General features: G+C 43.4%; 2 protein-coding genes across 4 annotated transcripts in view; one reads left to right on the top strand and one right to left on the bottom strand.

The window, feature by feature from the left end:
- The window catches only part of cryzl1 (crystallin, zeta (quinone reductase)-like 1), a 91,350-nt gene extending 78,371 nt beyond the window's left edge, over positions 1 to 12,979 (bottom strand). Inside the window, exon 1 of the mRNA XM_063050331.1 lies at positions 12,831 to 12,979. The gene's annotated coding sequence lies outside the window, so the exon portion shown is untranslated. The remainder of the gene's footprint in view (positions 1 to 12,830) is intronic.
- A 351-nt stretch (positions 12,980 to 13,330) lies between these two features.
- Positions 13,331 to 17,760, top strand: part of itsn1 (intersectin 1 (SH3 domain protein)) — a 241,208-nt gene continuing 236,778 nt past the window's right edge. For all 3 annotated transcript variants that reach the window (XM_063050322.1, XM_063050321.1, XM_063050323.1), the window contains exon 1: positions 13,331 to 13,525. The gene's annotated coding sequence lies outside the window, so the exon portion shown is untranslated. The remainder of the gene's footprint in view (positions 13,526 to 17,760) is intronic.

The raw sequence follows: 17,760 nt of genomic DNA, 5'->3' as shown, positions 1-17,760 counted from the left end.
GAGAGATCTCGAGTTCTTTATTGCAGAAGAAATCCATTCAAGACTTTTCTTTGTTCTACTGTGATTGCCTGCAAGTAAATGAATTTCAGGTGTAGTACATGACTACATTTACATATCTTGATAATAAATTGACTTTGAACATAACAGCTGGATAGAAGTAGTCCTTGAGCTTTGCTGTACATATTCACAACCTTTTGTATCTTCTGTGTGACATTGTGGTGCTTGCTGAGCTTGGCAATTAGCCTGCAGACATTTCTTCACCAGTTGAGGTGATATTCTCAGTACACAGTTGTTGATGTTTCTCTCTGGGAGTGCACGTATTTATATTGGCCCTGTTCGGATGCCTTGGCCTTTCAGTTGACCTTTGAATTCTATTGGCTCGCCTTTCTTTGGCTCTTAGGAGTTTATAGATGGTGTCTACTTTGATAGGTTTGTTTACAGAGTTATCAGAAGAGAACCACGCTTCTAAAAGCTCTTGTGCCTGCTTTGTGTTTGCCTGCACCAGACCCTCCATGGTGTTACACTTAAAGTGGTGTCTTTCTGGGTCTTCATGTATCTTCTGCCTGATGGGGCCAGGAGGCGGGGGGGGGGGGGAGTGGGGTGGTGGGGAAAAAAAAAAGAAAATGACCAGGATGAGAGAGATTCTGGACCAAGCTGGTTGCTTTGCCAAGGAAGCAGGAAGTGTAGACAGAGTCAATGGGTGGAAGACTGGTTTCCAAGATGGACTCATCTGCATTCACCAATTCTGCCATTTCTGGCAGTCATGGACAGAGCAGTCATCATACCAAGATGTGATGTATCTGAAGAGGATGCTTTCTATGGTGCATCTTCAAAAATTGGTGAGGGTGTTAGACTCCATGCTAAATTTCCTTAGCTTTCTGAGGAAATAGCATGTGCTTCCTTGGCAATGGTAACCACATGGCTAGATCAGAATAAATTGTTAGTGGTATTTACAAATAGGAACTAGGAGCCCTCAATCATCTCCACCTCAGCAGCATTGGTACAACAGGAGCCTGTACTCTGCCCTGTTTTCTGAAGTCAGTGACTGGCTTTCCTGTTTTGCTGACATTGAGGGAAAGATTGACCCCATGTCACTAGGCTCCCTATCGCATTCCTATACTTCATCCTGTTGCTTGAGATCCAGCCCACCACATAGTGGTATCATCTGCAAACTGTCGAGCAGACTCTGAGCACAGTCCTGAGTAGATAGGGAGTAAAGCAAGTTTCCCATCATACTTACATTCTGAGTCATTGGCACATTCAGTGCTTCTCCCAAGTGGTATTCACAAAGATTCAACAGCTTGGCGAGAGATTTCCTGCCTTAAACAATTGTTGTTACACAAAGTGCAAAGCATTTTGCATTAAGTGTCATTGAAGGATTAAAATAAAGTCACTACCCCAGAAACTAAACTGTTTTGTACAGTTATGATGAACAGAAATAAGTTTTAGCTCATCAAAAGTGTACTTCAATAAGGGTTCTATTAAAAGGCCCTAAATCACTTAATTCTTATTTGAACTAGTACTCATATTCTTGCGTTGATTCTTCTGGTGAATTGCCAGGGCAAAGAATACGGCCAGTTGCATTTACAGTTCATTAGAAGTGATGTGTGCTGATTAATCTTAATTACAGGCAATTTTGTTGGCATATACGTGCAATAATGTTGTTCTTTTTCCTGTGGACAACATTTAAACAAAATAAAAGAAAACAGGTATTCGTTCCACAGATATTGGCTTCCATTTTAATGCAGCAAATTGCCCGAGTTACTGCATTAGTCCCAATGTTACATTTAAGCATGCAGTTTAGTTATCACTGAGTCTCTAACTTTGCTAATTTCAGCCACAGCAACAATTTGAAGACAAGTAAACATTAGCTGAGAGCATGATTGGACAAATTGCCAGTCTCCTTTTCCAGAACTCCATGGTGATAAAGCACTGGAGGTCTGCACTGGACCCTGGCCAAAATTTAATCCCTCAACTAAGAGTATTTAGAAAAAATACCAGTCATTATCTCATCATTGCCTGCAGTGTTTCCTACATTTCAAAAGTGACAACACAAATATTTTAGCAATTGAAAAAATAGGCACTATATAAATGCAAGTCTTTTTTCTTTCTATCCCATTAATCTCAGCAGTGATCTGTTGCAGTTTTGTTACATTCAGAACACAAGTAAATTGATTATTTACCATCCTGCAATATACACTGGCCCTTGTATCCAAATACTAACATTTTGTTATTAATTTAAATTCAACTGTAACACTGCTATCAGTGTCAGTCCACTCAAGGGAACCCAAGAAATAGAAAGAACAGTAGGCTATCCAGCCCTTTGAGCATGCCCTGACATTCATCAAAATTACGACTGGTCATCTATCTCAATGCCAACTTTCAGCATTATCTCCAGAGACCACAAATTACTCAACCCAGTTTTGCACAAACATATCAACTGAACTTCCAATGTTGTCTATTATAGAGAACTCCAAAGGTTCAACACCTTCAAGGAAGAAAGCAGACTACCCATTATTCTTAAACGTAACCCCAGGCCCTAGCCTCAACAGTTTGGGGGAAACATCTTCCTTCATCCAGATTGTCAAGCCATTAATTTTTTTTTAAAATTCGGATGAGATCTCCTCTCATTGCCCTAAAGAATAAAGTGCCAGTCCACATAATTTCTCCTCAAATGGCAAATCTGACATTCCTGCAATAGTCCAGTGAACATTCACTGTAATTTTTCCATGGCAGGTATTTTCTTGAAGAGGTCAAAAATGTACACTCTACTCCATGCACTTTCTCACCAAGCTTTCCTTACTCCTTTAATCAAACCCTCTCATAATAAAAGATTAATCAATCATTTGCCTTCCTAATCATTTGCTGCAACTACATTTTGGGCTTTGGTGATTTCTACACAGTTATACCTGGGTCCCTTTGAATATCAACACTATCCATGTTCTCACCATTCACAGTCTGATCTTGAGTTAAGGGCAAAACCCTAATCAATACAGTTTAGCAATGACCTAGCTATGACCACTTTCCACTAAAATAGACTTTGTTTGTTTGTTCAACATCTAGCAAAGTTCTCCACCATTTGACAACTTCACACAGCTATCAAAACCTCAATTCAGTTCTTGAACCAGCCCGCATAACGCCAGTCACTAACTCAGTATAGCAACACTATGACAACTTTGTATGACAGTCGACATCACTTTTTTTTCCTCTCTCATATATACACATACACACACACAGTGGTATGCAAAAGTTTGGGCACCCCGGTCAAAATTTCTGTTACTGTGAATAGCTAAGCGAGTAAAAGATGAACTGATTTCCAAAAGGCATAAAGTTAAAGATGACACATTTCTTTAATATTTTAAGCAAGATTACTTTTTTTATTTCCATCTTTTACAGTTTCAAAATAGCAAGAAAGGAAAAGGGCCTGAAGCAAAAGTTTGGGCACCCTGCATGGCAGTACTTAGTAACATCCCCTTTGGCAAGTATTACAGCTCGTAAATGCTTTTTGTAGCCAGCTAAGAGTCTTTCAATTCTTGTTTGGGGGATTTTCGCCCATTCTTCCTTGCAAAAGGCTTCTAGTTCTGTGAGATTCTTGGGCCGTCTTGCATGCACTGTTCTTTTGAGGTCTATCTACAGATTCTCGATGATATTTAGGTCGGGAGACTGTGAGGGCCATGGCAAAACCTTCAGCTTGCGCCTCTTGAGGTAGTCCATTGTGGATTTTGAGGTGTGTTTAGGATCATTATCCTGTTGTAGAAGCCATCCTCTTTTCATCTTCGGCTTTTTTTTTTACAGACAGTGTGATGTTTGCTTCCAGAATTTGCTAGTACTTAATTGAATTCATTCTTCCCTCTACCAGTAAATGTTCCCTGTGCCACTGGCTGCAACACAAGCCCAAAGTATGATCGATCCACCCCCATGCTTAACAGTTGGAGAGGTGTTCTTTTCAGAAAATTCTGCACCCTTTTTTCTCCAAACATACCTTTGCTCATTGCGGCCAAAAAGTTCTATTCAAAAAGGTCAAAGGAACATCTAAACAAGCCTGATGCATTTTGAAACAAGTCCTGTGGACTGGTGAAGTTAAAATAGGACTTTTTGGCTGCAATGGACTGTGGCTTAGTGATCAGCTACTTCAACCCCCTTCCTTCGATCTCTCTCCGCCCCACCTCACCTTGCTTTTCCACACCCACTTTGGTCATCAACTCACTTTCTGACCTTATAAAAATGTGGAATGGCCAATGACAACTTCCAGTTGAAGATGGCACTGGTGAATCTCAGCACCTTCTGGCAGGTGGCTAAGAAAACAAGGGAAAAAAAAAAGAATATTTTGTTAATCACACTTTTTCTGGCAAACTATCATTGCAAGTAATAATCTGTAACTTCCCTTTGGACTTGGAGGCAATTCAATGCGGCAACGGACAATTCACTGAGAGAAAAAAAAAACTGAGAGTCAATTGACTTAAGCACAGTGCTGAATCAGAAAGGTCAGGTACAGGCCGAATTGAGGCAGCAGAATCCAGACACCAGAGTGTATCGAGGCATCTGAAACAGATGTTTGGACGAAGATTTAAGCGCCATGTCAAATTGGAAAGGGCAGGAACAGACCTAATCGAAGCAGTCCAGGCCTCGGAGCGTATCAAGGTGATTGAGCCCGATGTTTGGACATCGATTTAGGCACTGGGCCAGATTGAAAAGGTCTGGGTGTTGGGGCCCAAGTCGAGGGACAGGCCAGTTCAGCTCACTGTTCCGCAACATTTACTTGGTTCTGCGCTAAACTATGTCTGTTGGACTCTCTTTGTGGACTTCAATTTAGAACACTATTTGCTTGTGGTTATTGCTGGCATGATTTATTTTTTTTTCTCTCTGCACATTGGGTGTTTCATGGTCTTTTTTTTAAATGGGTTCTTTTGGATTACTTTGTTTCTTGGTTGCCTGTTAGGAAAGGAATCTCAAGATTGTATAATGTATACATACTTTGATAATAGATGTTCTTTGAATTTAAACCTTAGTTTTCAACTCTTGTTTTCACTATATAATTAAGTACAATATGGAGCACAAAGACTTACAAAAGGACAAACTATTCAAGGACATCAGAAATAAAAATCGATTATAATTTCTGTCATGTTCTTGCCTTCAACTCATCCTTCTCTGATTCCTCTCCTATATTCAGGATAGGCGAGCAATCATTGTCCACTACAAGTCTACAGATACCCACAAATGCCATAACTTCATGCCTTCCCACCAACACCTGTAAACACTCCATTCTCATATCTGTTCTGATGACATGAACTTCAAAGTCATACAGCACCAAAACATGCCTTTCAGCCCATCGAGTTCATGTCAAACTGTTATTCTGCTGTCCCATTGATCTGCAGCTGGACCATAGCCATTCATATCCCTTCCATCCCTGTACATAACAAAGTTTCTCTTAAATGTTGAAATCGAACGCACATCCATCACTCCTGCTAGCAGCTCATTCCACACGCTCACCACCCTTCTATAATACATTAGCAAGCTCAGCAAAAGTAACACTTGACTCTCCATATTTCTGCTTTCACTCCTCTCGCTGGATAGAATTCCCTTTGTTTTCACTTCCTAACCTATTTGCCGTTTTCATTTTTGTGTAGCGTACTTGCTGCTCACAATGTACTTTCTTCATTGATATGAACGGACACAACTGAGTAACTGCTTTTGAGTACCCCACTGTTCATTCCGCAAGTGTAAGCCCAAAACTTCTAGCCACCTGTCACTTTCATTGTAATGTTATTCCCATTTTGACCCATGCTTTCAGCCTCCTTTACTGTCTCAACAAAGCTTAATGTAATTTGAGAAACAGCACATTGAGTTCCAGATAGGCACATTACATATATTTGAAGCCAGCAATTACAGATAATTGGCATTCTTGACATTTTCATTCAGATTTCCAGCAGTCTTCCTACATGACCCTGGTAACTTTACATTTTTGCTCTACTCTCTTCTCCAGACTACCTTTTTGTTCTCTAAAATCACCACTTTTCACTTAGCATTGTCACCTGTTTTCTTTGTTAATGTTTTCTGCCTTCCATTTTATCACAGGCCTTCTTTCTTGCTCTGTATTGCCACCCATTTTTTTTTGCTGCATTTTAAAAACTTTCATCTCTAACTATCTCCCTTTCTGTTGAAAGATCACTTGCTGTCTCCACAATGCACAGCATTTCGCTATTTTTACTTCCAAAAGACTGAATGCTTACAACCAATCTCAGCCTGAAGCGTTGACTGTTCATTCATTTCCATGCATGCTGCTTTCTATGCTGAATTCCTTCAGCATTTTCTGTGTGTGTGTTGCATGTCACAGTGATGTTTCTTTTCTTTAATCAATAACAGTTTTTACACTTAGAGCTTTCTGTTAATCTGAATTCCTATTTTCAAGTTACAGTGATAAGGTTCTATTTTCCCTCAAACTGTCCATGAATGATTATCATGTAAAACTATATAAAAGAGTAGAATTGTAGTCATACAGCATGGAAACAGGCCCTTAGATGCAGCTGGTTCATGCTGATAATGAGCTGGGGCGCACCTTCCTGCATTTGGCCCATAGCCCTCCAGACCTCTCCTATCCATGTACTTATGTAGATGTCTTTTAAATGTCGCTAATGTGCCTCCCTCAACCAGTATTCCTGATAGCTCACTCCATATATGCAACACCCTTAACATGAAGATGTTGTCCTTTTAAAATCTTTACCTCAAACAGTCTAACAGAAGGGGATCATCACTTCTCCGGCTATAGGTTGATACATTATAGAGCCTAATGGCCAAGGGTAAAAATAACCTGGTATCGCGCTCTTTGCAGCAGCGCGGTTGTCTTAGTCTATGACTAAAAGTGCTCCTCTATTCAACCAAGATGGCATGCAGAGGATGAGAAACATTTTCCAGAAATGCCAGGATTTTCCGTAAGGTCCTTTGTTCTACTACAGCCTCCAGTGTGTCCATTTTGACTCCTATAACAGAGACAGCCTTTCTAATCAGTTTATTGAGCCTGTTGGCATCACCCACATTGATCCCATTGCCCCAGCACACCACTGCTTAGAAGATTGTACTGGTGACAACAGACTGGTAGAATATGTGAAGGAGAGGCCTGCATACTCCAAAGGATCTCAATCTCCTCAGGAAGTAGAGGCGATTCTGGCCCTTCTTGTACACAGCCTCTGTCTTGGTTTCCACTCAAGTCTGTCATCCAGGTACACTCCCCAGGTATTTGTAGGTTCTCTCCATCAACAGTAACAGGGAGCAATGCAGACTTAGTTTTCCTAAAGTCCATCACCATCTCGTTTGTCTTACTGAGTGAGGAGCTGCAGATGATTCAGCGTGCAGCATTTGACAAAGTCCTTCACCAGGGTCCTGTATTCAATATACAGTACAGTACAAAAGTCTTAGGCACCCTAACTATATATATGTACCAAAGATTTTTGCACATTATTGTGGATACCTCTAATAAGTCACCTCTCAATTTCTTCAGGAGTCCTGAACAAGGGTCTTGGTCCAAAACGTCGACTGCTTGGTCATTTCCATATATGCCACTTGACTTGCTGAATTCCTCCAGTATTTTGTGTGTGTTGCTTTGGATTTTCAGCATCTGCAGAATTTCTCTTGTTTGTCTTACAAGCCGTCTCTATTTCCTGAGGAGACTGAGGTCCTTTAACATCTGTCGGATGATGCTGAGGATGTCCTACGAGTCTATGGTGGCCAGTGCGATCATGTTTGCTGTTGTGTGCTGGGGCAGCAGGCTGAGGGCAGCAGACACCAACAGAATCAACAAACTCATTCGTAAGGCCAGGGATGTGGGGATGGAACTGGACTCTCTGACGGGGGTGTCTGAAAAGACGATGCTGTCTAAGTTGCATGCCATCTTGGTCAATATCTCCCATCCACTACATAATGTACTGGGTGAGCACAGGAGTACATTCAGCCAGAGACTCATTCCACCGAGATGCAGCACAGAGCGTCATAGGAAGTCATTCCTGCCTGTGGCCATCAAACTTTACAACTCCTCCCTTGGAGGGTCAGACACCCTGAGCCAATAGGCTGGTCCTGGACTTATTTCATAATTTACTGGCATAATTTACATATTACTATTTAACTATTTATGGTTCTATTACTATTTATTATTTATGGTGCAACTGTAACGAAAACCAATTTCCCCCGGGATCAATAAAGTATGACTATGACAAAAAAAATCAAAAGGCAGGTCCGGATATTTGGAAGGTGCGGCCCAGATCTGGGTCAGGATCCGTTCAGCAGTCTTATCACAATTGGAAAGAAGCTGTTCCCAAATCTGGCCGTACGAGTCTTCAAGCTCCTGAGCCTCCTCCCGGAGGGAAGAGGGACAAAAAGTGTGTTGGCTGGGTGGGTCGTGTTCTCAATTATCTAGGCAGCACTGCTCCAACAGCGAGCGGTGTAAAGCGAGTCCAAGGACGGAAGATTGCTTTGTGTGATGTTCTGCGCCGTGTTCACGACCTTCTGCAGCTTCTTCTGGTCTTGGACAGGACAACTTCCGTACCAGGTTGTGATGCACCCGAGAAGAATGCTTTCTACAGTGCATCTATAAAAATTAGTGAGGGTTTTAGGGGACAGGTCAAATTTCTTTAGTTTTCTCAGGAAGTAAAGGTGCTGGTGGGCCTTCTTGGCAGTGAACTCTGCTTGGTTGGTCCAAGTCAGGTCATTTGTGATATTGACTCCGAGGAACTTAAAGCTTTTGACCTGTTCCACTTGCGCACCACCGATGTAAATTGGGTCGTGTGGTCTGCTAATCCTTCTGAAGTCAACAATTCCTTCGTCTTGCTGACGTTGAGGGATAGATTATTGTCTTCGCACCATGCCACCAGGTTCTTAATTTCCTCCCTGTACTCAAACGCTTGTCCCCTATTTTTACAGCCTGGGTCCTGTCTGTGAGGAAGTTGAAGATCCAGCTGCAGATCTGAGTGCTAAGGCCCAGGTTCCAGAGGTTAGGAATCAGTTTGTTTGGAATGATGGTATTAAAGGCAGAGCTGAGGTGAATGAAAAGGAGCCTTACATATGCGTCTTTATTCTCCAGGTGTTCTAAGGAGGAATGTACAGCCAGAGAGATGGCATCTGCCGTTGACGTGTTGCTCTGGTAGGCGAATTGCAAAGCATCGAGGTTGACTGGTAGGCTGTGGTTGATGTGTGCCATAACCAATCTCTCGAAGCACTTCATAGCAATTGATGTCAGAGCCACAGGTTGATAGTCATTCAGGCATGCCACCTTGCTCTTCTTTGGCACTGGGATTATCGTTGCCTTCTTAAAACATGAGGGGATCTTAGACTGAAGCAAGGAGCAGTTGAAGATGTCAGCAAACACTCCAGCTAGCTTGCTTGAACAGGCCCAAAGAACTCGTCCCGGGACGCCGTCTGGGCCTGTCGTCTTCCTTGGATTTATCTTCAGGAAGGCCCTTCTAACGTCCTCCTCGGTGACGATGAATCTCGATGCCACCAGGTCCGGTTCATCCTGCGGGAGCGGGACGCTCCTCTTTTGTTCGAATCTTGCGTAGAATACGTTAAGTTCGTCAGGAAGAGAAGCACCACAGTTATTGATATTCCCAGCCTTTTCTTTGCACCCAGTGATCTCATTTAGACCCTGCCATAGTCTACTGGCATCCCTCTGGTTAGCCTGGGCTTCCAACTTGGCTCGATATTGCGTCTTGGCGCCCTTAATGGCTTTCTGGAGTTCACACCCGGATTCCGTGTAGCGACTGGTATCCTCGGACCTAAAAGCCGCAGCTCTAGCCTTTAAAAGGGACTTGACCTCATAATTCATCCAAGGTTTCCGGTTAGGGAATACCCGGATCGTCTTGCGAGACACACAGTCCTCCGTGCATTTCCAAATAAAGTCTGTGACAGCCGAGGCATACTCATCGAGGTTAGCTGCCGAGTCCTTGAATACTAACCAGTCCACCGATTCAAAGTAGTCACTGAGGACCTCGTCCGTTTCCTCCGTCCAACGCGACACTACTTTTGACACCGTGACATCCTGCTCCAGTTTCTGTTTGTAAGCCGGGAGGAGGAGTACGGCCTGATGGTCTGATTTTCCGAGGTGAGGTCGTGGGACGGAACGGTAGGCATCCTTGACTGCTGTGTAGCAGTGGTCAAGTATATTCGGGCCTCTAGTGGGGCAGGAGACAGACATGTTGGTATAACTTTGGCAGCGCCCTTCTGAGGTTGGCCTGGTTAAAGTCCCCAGCTGTAATGAGCAAAGCCTCCGGATACTGTACCTGGTCTCAAGTTCACTGATGTTGGCATACAGTATGTTCAGAGCACACTCCACATCCACCTGGGGGGGAATGTAGACCGGTGTCAGTATGACCAAGGTGAATTCCCATGGCAGATAGTAGGGATGACACTTCACCAACAGGTGTTCCAGGTCTGGGCTGCAGGAGCTTGCATGCAGATCGGTAGGCAGACACCACCTCTCCTCGTCTTGCCGGAAGACACCGTGCGGTCCATCTGATGGATCGAAAATCCCTCCGGTCGGATGGCACAGTCGGGGGTGGCAGGGGAGAGCCAGGTCTCGGTGAAACAGAATACACAGCAGGTCTGCATCTCCCTGCAGTAGATGAGTCTCCCTTTGAGATCATCCACCTTGTTCTCTATGGCTTGCACATTAGCTAGTAGGATGGTGGGCATAGGGACCCTGAAGCCCCTCAGCTTCAATCCGACCAGCAGCCCAGCTATTATCCCACGCCTCCTCGGTAAATAGTGCATCTTTCCAGGTTTCCATCGATGCAGTGTGTTGTTGGCAGCTCTGAGGTTGGTGGACGCGTCCCGCGGGGATCGATCGGCCGGTCGCGTCGTCGGGCGCTCCGGGTCGGGCCAAGTGACAGGGGAGGCTCCGCTGCCACTTCCAGCTGCCGGGGTCCCAGGCTGTTGATTGGGTCCGGCCCCGAAGCTGACACTTAATCCCGGAGGGCCGGGCTGCTGGCTGAAACAAGTCCGTAAGCTGAGTCACAGTTGCAGAGGCCTCCGCTCCAGCTGAGCCTCGGGCTTGATTTCCGAGGTCGGCGGCGGTGGCCTCACTTCCGGCAGCTGTGGATGGCCACCAACGGGGCTTTACGGTGGTTGCTCCAGGGAAGCATCTGGGGCACCTTGAGGTCTCTGCTGTCACTTCTGTGTGGTCGTCTGCTCCGGAGAGGTGCTAGTCGGAATGGGCCCTGTCTCCAAGCTCTCTGGCACGGTAGCAGGCCGCGGGTCTCCAGTAATGTGGTGGGCCTCGGACCAGGCCTCGCTGGTTGGGTCCAGGTGTGGTCCGGAGCTTAATAAGCAGTTCTGGCGCGGTGGTCTCCAGCTGGGTTTGTAGCTTTGCCAGGGTGTTGTTGATCTTGCTAGATGTAGAAGATTGGAGGTTTAGAAGGGTTTCTCGGGTATAGGGTAGTGTAGAGGGCAGTTTGCTCGGGAGAGCACGCGCAGAGTCGCCAGTTACCGGCGCCATCTTAACTTCAATTATCAGGGTTCTTAAGGTTGTCATATCTAGGGGAGGTAGTGGGGATAAGCTTCCACTACCTATTAAATGCTCCCAATGGCGTGTATCTCAAATAGCATCTGACAAACATGTCCAGCTCCTGGCCTTCACCTGTGGCTTAACTACTAAGCCTGGCAAAACCATTTCTACTGACAGGAGAAGGGGCAAAGGCAGGTTACTGGTGTCTTAAAACCAGTCACTGTGGGCAGATGTTGCTTATCAGCCATGGTTGGCAGTTCATCTCGGAGAAAAAACAACTCTGATCTCAAACCTCTGTTGCCTTGCCGCTATACCCATCAGGGAAGGCTTCAGAGGTAAACACTAGGAAATCCGGAGCTGGAGTCCTCAAGTCCCTAATGTTGAGTTCAATGCTGACTGGCAACTCCTGTAACGCCACTGGTGTCAAACTGTATTGGTCTCTGCTATTCTTACAGATTCAGAGGGGAGACTGCTATATGGGTAGCAGCTTGTTCTCCATATTGTACTGCCTTGGCTTGCATGCTGGCTTGGGTATCACATAGACAGCTTTACACGGTATCTATGGTCCATCACACACAAAAAAATACAGGATCTCAATTGTGCGTATAATTTGTGCCTTTCTCTGGAGGTTTTGCATCTGATACCATGTGCATTTGATGCTGCTGTAAGATTTTCATTGCACCTGTACATACATGTACTTGCGCATATGATGATACACTAGAATTTGAAGGTAAAGACCTTCCCTTAACCCAGCAAATATGTACATCAGTAACACTGAGAAGAAGCCAAGTGGGATGATTAAAAAAGGAAAACAGGATTTTTCCCCCTCTGTGAGGATGTCGAATTTCTGGAATTCTCTATCTGAGGAAAGAGGTATTATAAGAGGCATTTAAAATGAGGTAATTAGGCTTTGAAAGATTAGGGAAATTGAGGGCTATGTAGAACTGGGTCAGAAGAGGAGTTGCAATCTGGGCGTATCAACTACGATCATAATGATCATAGTTGAGGGGGCAAAGTGGGCCACTCTACTTCCCTTGTGCACAGGTGTCAGAACACGGAGACGCTTAATTCCAAATCAGAGACTGATCCATAAAACAGAACTCTTTCCTGAAAATATAAGCAAAGCTTATCAAACAACCATGGGAATAATATAGATGGGACTTATTTTGTGACATACAATGTTTTAATGTTTTTAGAAAAGAGGCCATGAATAAACTGAGCAGAGGCTACAGCCGCATTTATTCCTTCACTAGCAAGCGCGTAAATGTTATTCTACATTTTACAACATTAATAGCGATTTAAAATGCGAATATACATTAAAATAGAGATATAATATGCTTACCACCGTGGCCAACACTCCGTCCAAACTCACTTATTTTCAATCTGGCCACCAACAGACTCAGGACGTCGCCATGGCCACTAAACCAACCTAACCTTATTGCATTAAAGCAGTACGCTCGGCTGACCACAGTTCCATTCCTCCCTACGTACAGGGAAATTCGTTTGTTGGTTGGTTTAAAAGCTGTCAATCAGATTTATTGACGCCCATTTCTTGATTTGAAATGACAAGTTAGGTTGAGCGGAGGTTACAGGGAGAACGGACCTCCCTCTCGGCTTCGAGACGACTCAACCTGATGGAAGAAGGGCCCCTCCCCCATCTTCCCATTGGGCAGCTGTCAGCGGGGAAGGAAGCTGTAGCTGTTCTGATAGGCGAATGTGTTGTCCATTATCAGGTTGACGGCTCGTCATTTCCGGCGTTGGGCTTGGTTGAGGGCGAGAACGTCAGAGAGAGGAGGGGTGGGAAGCTCTTTGGGCAGCGGCGGTGGGGAGGGCGGGGGAAAGAGGAGCGTTTATCATCAGACACTAGGCAACGAGCAGAGCAGGGGGGTGGTGGTGCTTTCGCGCTGTGTTGTCGTACACAGGCAGCGGCAGATCGAGAGGTCGTCTCCGTTGCAAAGTAGACGGAGGGGGGAGGCAGTAAGTTGCTGCTGCTGCTGCCGCCGCCGAGCGACACTCGGCCAGCCCTTGCGAGATGAGGTAAGCGGCTCTCCTCCCAGAACTGCAATGGCTTTGCAAGCAGACGGGGGATTACTGCCTCCTGTTATTTCAGGGATTGCTTGATCCAAGTGTGCGGCTACTATTGATTTATTATCAACGCATCTGACGCGGATTTTCGTCTAAGAGTGTATTTAGCTTGGATTTGTGTGCTTATTAAAAGTGAGGGAGAGCTGGTTGTTATGGTTGCTGTGAAGGAGGTGCGAGCACTTTGGGAAGGGTGGGTGTTTTTTTAATTCAATGGTTCTGTCCTGATGATTTTCTTAATTGCTGTTTCTTGGACTACAGGATGGTTTGCAAGATAAAACGTGGTGAGATCAAGGTTGATTTAGACCCGTCCCCTGTGCTTGCTTTCCCGTTTCCTCTGGTGCAGAGTGGATTGGGCCCAGGGAGTTGAGAATTTTAAGTGTAATCCGATACAAATGTTTTTGGACCATTGTAACACGCGGGCAGTCTTTTTTTCACGTTGCAGTTACTAGAGTAATTTTGTATCTATTTTGTGAAATTTCTTTAAATGTGTCAAGAAAAGCCTGCATAGACCGAACAATTGTCGATCTTCGGAGCATTTTGTTAGTAACCTTAATGCAGTAGTGGAACCTTGGATATCTAAAACATACTGTTTTATTTGAGCTTGAAAAGAGTAAACGAATATTTTATATAAAATGTTGACGAATCTATTGGTTATTAAGTGAATGATGGATCCTGCGTCTGTTCTAATGTCTTTTTTTAAAAAAAACTATGCAATCTAAAAATGACTAGTGCTGAATATTAATAGTTGATAATCTGTCGCTGATATATTTTAATACAGATTTGTGAGTAAATTTTACTTGCCATGGGTTATTTTTGGGTACCCTATATCTGAAATTTAACATTTTGTAGAAGAATTATGAATACCTGTAAAATGAGTAGACACCTTTAGATAAGACTTGCGAATTATGACCATTAATCATGATGCATTTGACTATAACTCGGCGCGTTTTGGCAAATAAGCTACGGAACAACAGGAATTTGACTGTTGATGGTATGTTATTTGAACGAGAAAATGTTTAAAATTGATTTGATAAGCACAACAATTTGAGGTGAAAATCAGTTTCGTATAGTTATTTGTATGCATATGTGTTTACTAATTGCCATAATATTCTGCGTCTCCTTAATTTTCGTTGAGGTGTCATTTTGTGTAAAGAAGTATGATTCAACAAATGTTGATTGAATTTTAAGTTGCGCAAATCATAAGTTCACGAGAACTGCTGAGGCACAGAAGGAAGCAATTTGGTACAAGGAATTTATTGGCTCAGACGAGACCATTCTCAACTTTATTCCTCTGCTGACTGAAGATTTCAGCCCTGCCTCCTATCCCTCCCCATACCTTCCCCCACCCCTAGAATTTTAAAACAATTTTCCTAATCTGGGGATGACCAACAGTTTCCTCGTGTTTTTTAAAAACTGTACACGCCACCAAACCTACTGAACCTTTATTTTCAAGAGAACAACTCCAGTTTCTACACCTTAACCTTGAAATCCTATATCTGAAAAACATTCTTGTAGATCTTCTCAACAACTTCTCCAAGATATTACATCCTTTCTGAAGATTGAACAGAAATGGACACAACATTCCAATTGTAGGCAAAACTGTGTTTGTCTACCTTCATACTTTCCTTGCTTCTATTTATGAATCTCGGGATCCCATGTGCTTTACTAGTACACAGTGTCTATAAAAAGTATTCACCCTCTGGGAAGTTTTGATGTTTTATTGTTTTACAACATTGAATCACAGTGGATTTAATTTGGCTTTTTTGACACTGATCAACAGAAAATGACTTTTATGTCAAAGTGAAAAATGTTCACTTCGCCACTGTCCCATAAAGCTGTGATCCGTATGCACAGTCTCTCCCATCTCAGCCATTGAAGCTTGTAACTGCTCCAGAGTTGTCATAGGTCTCCTGCTGACCTCCCTCACTAGTCACCACCTTGCATGGTCATTCAGCTTTTGAGGGCAGCCTGTTCTAGGTAGATTTACAGCTGTGCCATATTCTTTCCATTTCTTGATTATTGACTTAACTGTACTCCAAGGGATATTTCCTGATTTGGAAATTTTCTTGAATCCATCTTCTGACTTGTGCTTTTCAATAACCTTTTCATGGAGTTGTTTGGAGTGTTCTTTTGTCTTCTTTGTGTAGTTTTTGCCAGGATATGGACTCGCCAGCAGTTGGACCTTCCAGATACCTGTGTATTTTTAGTAAAATTGATTAAAGCACCTTGACTACACACAGATCTCCAAAAACAGATCGCCATTTAACCAATTATGTGACTTCTAAAACCAGTTTTCTGCACCAGTGATGACCTGGTGTGTCATATTAAAAGGGAGATGAATACTTACGCAATCAATTGTCTTGTGTTTTATATTTGTAATTAATTTAGATCACTTTGTGGAGATCTGTATTCACTTTGATATAAGAGTCTTTTTTTGTTAATCAGTGTCCAAAAAGCCAAATTAAATCCACTGTGATTCAACGTTGTAAAGCAATAAAATGCAGAAACTTCCAGGGCAGGGGGGGGGGCATGGGAGGGGAGGAGTGAATACTTTTTATGGGTAGGTATGTACTTTTTACTGTAGGTAGTCCCAAGGCTTTAGAGGGGTTCCGTTCCAGAGAATAGTTTCTAAGTCAGTTTTCTTCCTTCTTTCCCCCAACCCCTTTAAGTCAGAATGCTTTCTGTAGTAATCCTTATCATATCGCTCCATGTGCGTGTATTGACTGATCACTCTAGCGTCCCCATGATTAGTTTGATGGAATGTATACTACAACTAGTCATTATTGAATATTATTAAATATTTTATTACCAGCTTGAAAAGTGCATTAAAATGGATGGGTGAATCTGTGTGAAGTTGAATTTTCATTTGTCAGGTCAGTCATAACCCAGGAAGCCCCTGAGCTCACATCTTAAAATAAACTTGTGTAATGTGCACCTAATTAAGTTCCTGTTGGTTTTTGTACACTCCAACAAATTTTCTATTTACATAATATAGAAGGAATATAAAAATTTAGACTATATAGTTTGCCCTTTCAGACAGCCTATCTGTTCGGATGTGAGGCACGGACTAGTTCAAATTGCTGCTCTGTGAGGATTACTCATCTCTGCACCGGCCTGCAACTATTACAGTGTGAACTTACTTTTGTCAACTTCAGTTCTGAACGCTATTTGCTTGCTTTTATTGTTTGCGCATTTTTCCTCTTTTTTTCCTCCCTTTTTCCTCCCTGCACAATGGGTGTTTGACTGTCTTTTTTTGTTTTAATGGATTTTATTAGGTATCTTTGCTTTGTAGTTGCCCGCAAGATGAGTCTCAAGGTTGTAAAGTATACATAGTTTGATGATAAATGTACTTTGATTTTGATATTGTAGTCTGTTGCAATCATCCTCATTGTGCTACATTGTCCAAGCTTAGTATCATTGGCAAACTTGGAAATTTTGTCAATCATACTTGTGCCCAAATCAAATAGAGATTAGAAAAAGAAAGGCAAATGTTATACACATCAAAGTTGCTGGTGAACGCAGCAGGCCAGGCAGCATCTCTTGGAAGAGTCGACGTTTCGGGCTGAGTCCCTTCGTTAGGACTAACTGAAAGAAGAGTTAGTAAGAGATTTGAAAGTTGGAGGGGGAGGGGGAGATCCAAAATGATAGGAGAAGGCAGGAGGGGGAGGGATGGAGCCATGAGCTGGACAGGTGATTGGCAAAAGGGATACGAGAGGATCATGGGACAGGAGGCCTAGGGCGAAAGAAATGGGGAGGGGGGGAAGCCCAGAGGATGGGCAAGGGGTATAGTGAGAAGGACAGAGGGAGAAAAAGGAGAGAGAGAAAAATCTCTTACTAGCTCTTCGTTCAGTTAGTCCTGATGAAGGGTCTCGGCCTGAAACGTCAACTGTACTTCTGCCTAGAGATGCTGCCTGGCCTGCCGTGTTCACCAGCAACTTTGATGTGTGTTGCTTGAATTTCCAGCATCTGCAGATTTCCTCGTGTTTGCGTTTTTAAAAGCAAATGTTAGCTTTATTTGTCACATGTACATTGAAATATACAGTGAAATGTGTTGTTTTGAAGTCTGTAGATTGTGCTTGGGGCAATCCGCCAGTGTTACCCCAATTCCAGTGCTAACATAACATGCCTATAACTTGTTAACCCTAACCCGTATACCTTTGGAATGTGGGAGGAAACCGGAGCACCGG

The sequence above is a fragment of the Mobula hypostoma genome, chromosome 6, assembly GCF_963921235.1.
Source record: "Mobula hypostoma chromosome 6, sMobHyp1.1, whole genome shotgun sequence".
NCBI classification, from domain to species: Eukaryota; Metazoa; Chordata; class Chondrichthyes; order Myliobatiformes; family Myliobatidae; genus Mobula; species Mobula hypostoma.
The sequence above is the reverse complement of the archived record's forward strand: the minus strand, read 5'-3'. Positions and strand labels throughout refer to the sequence as shown.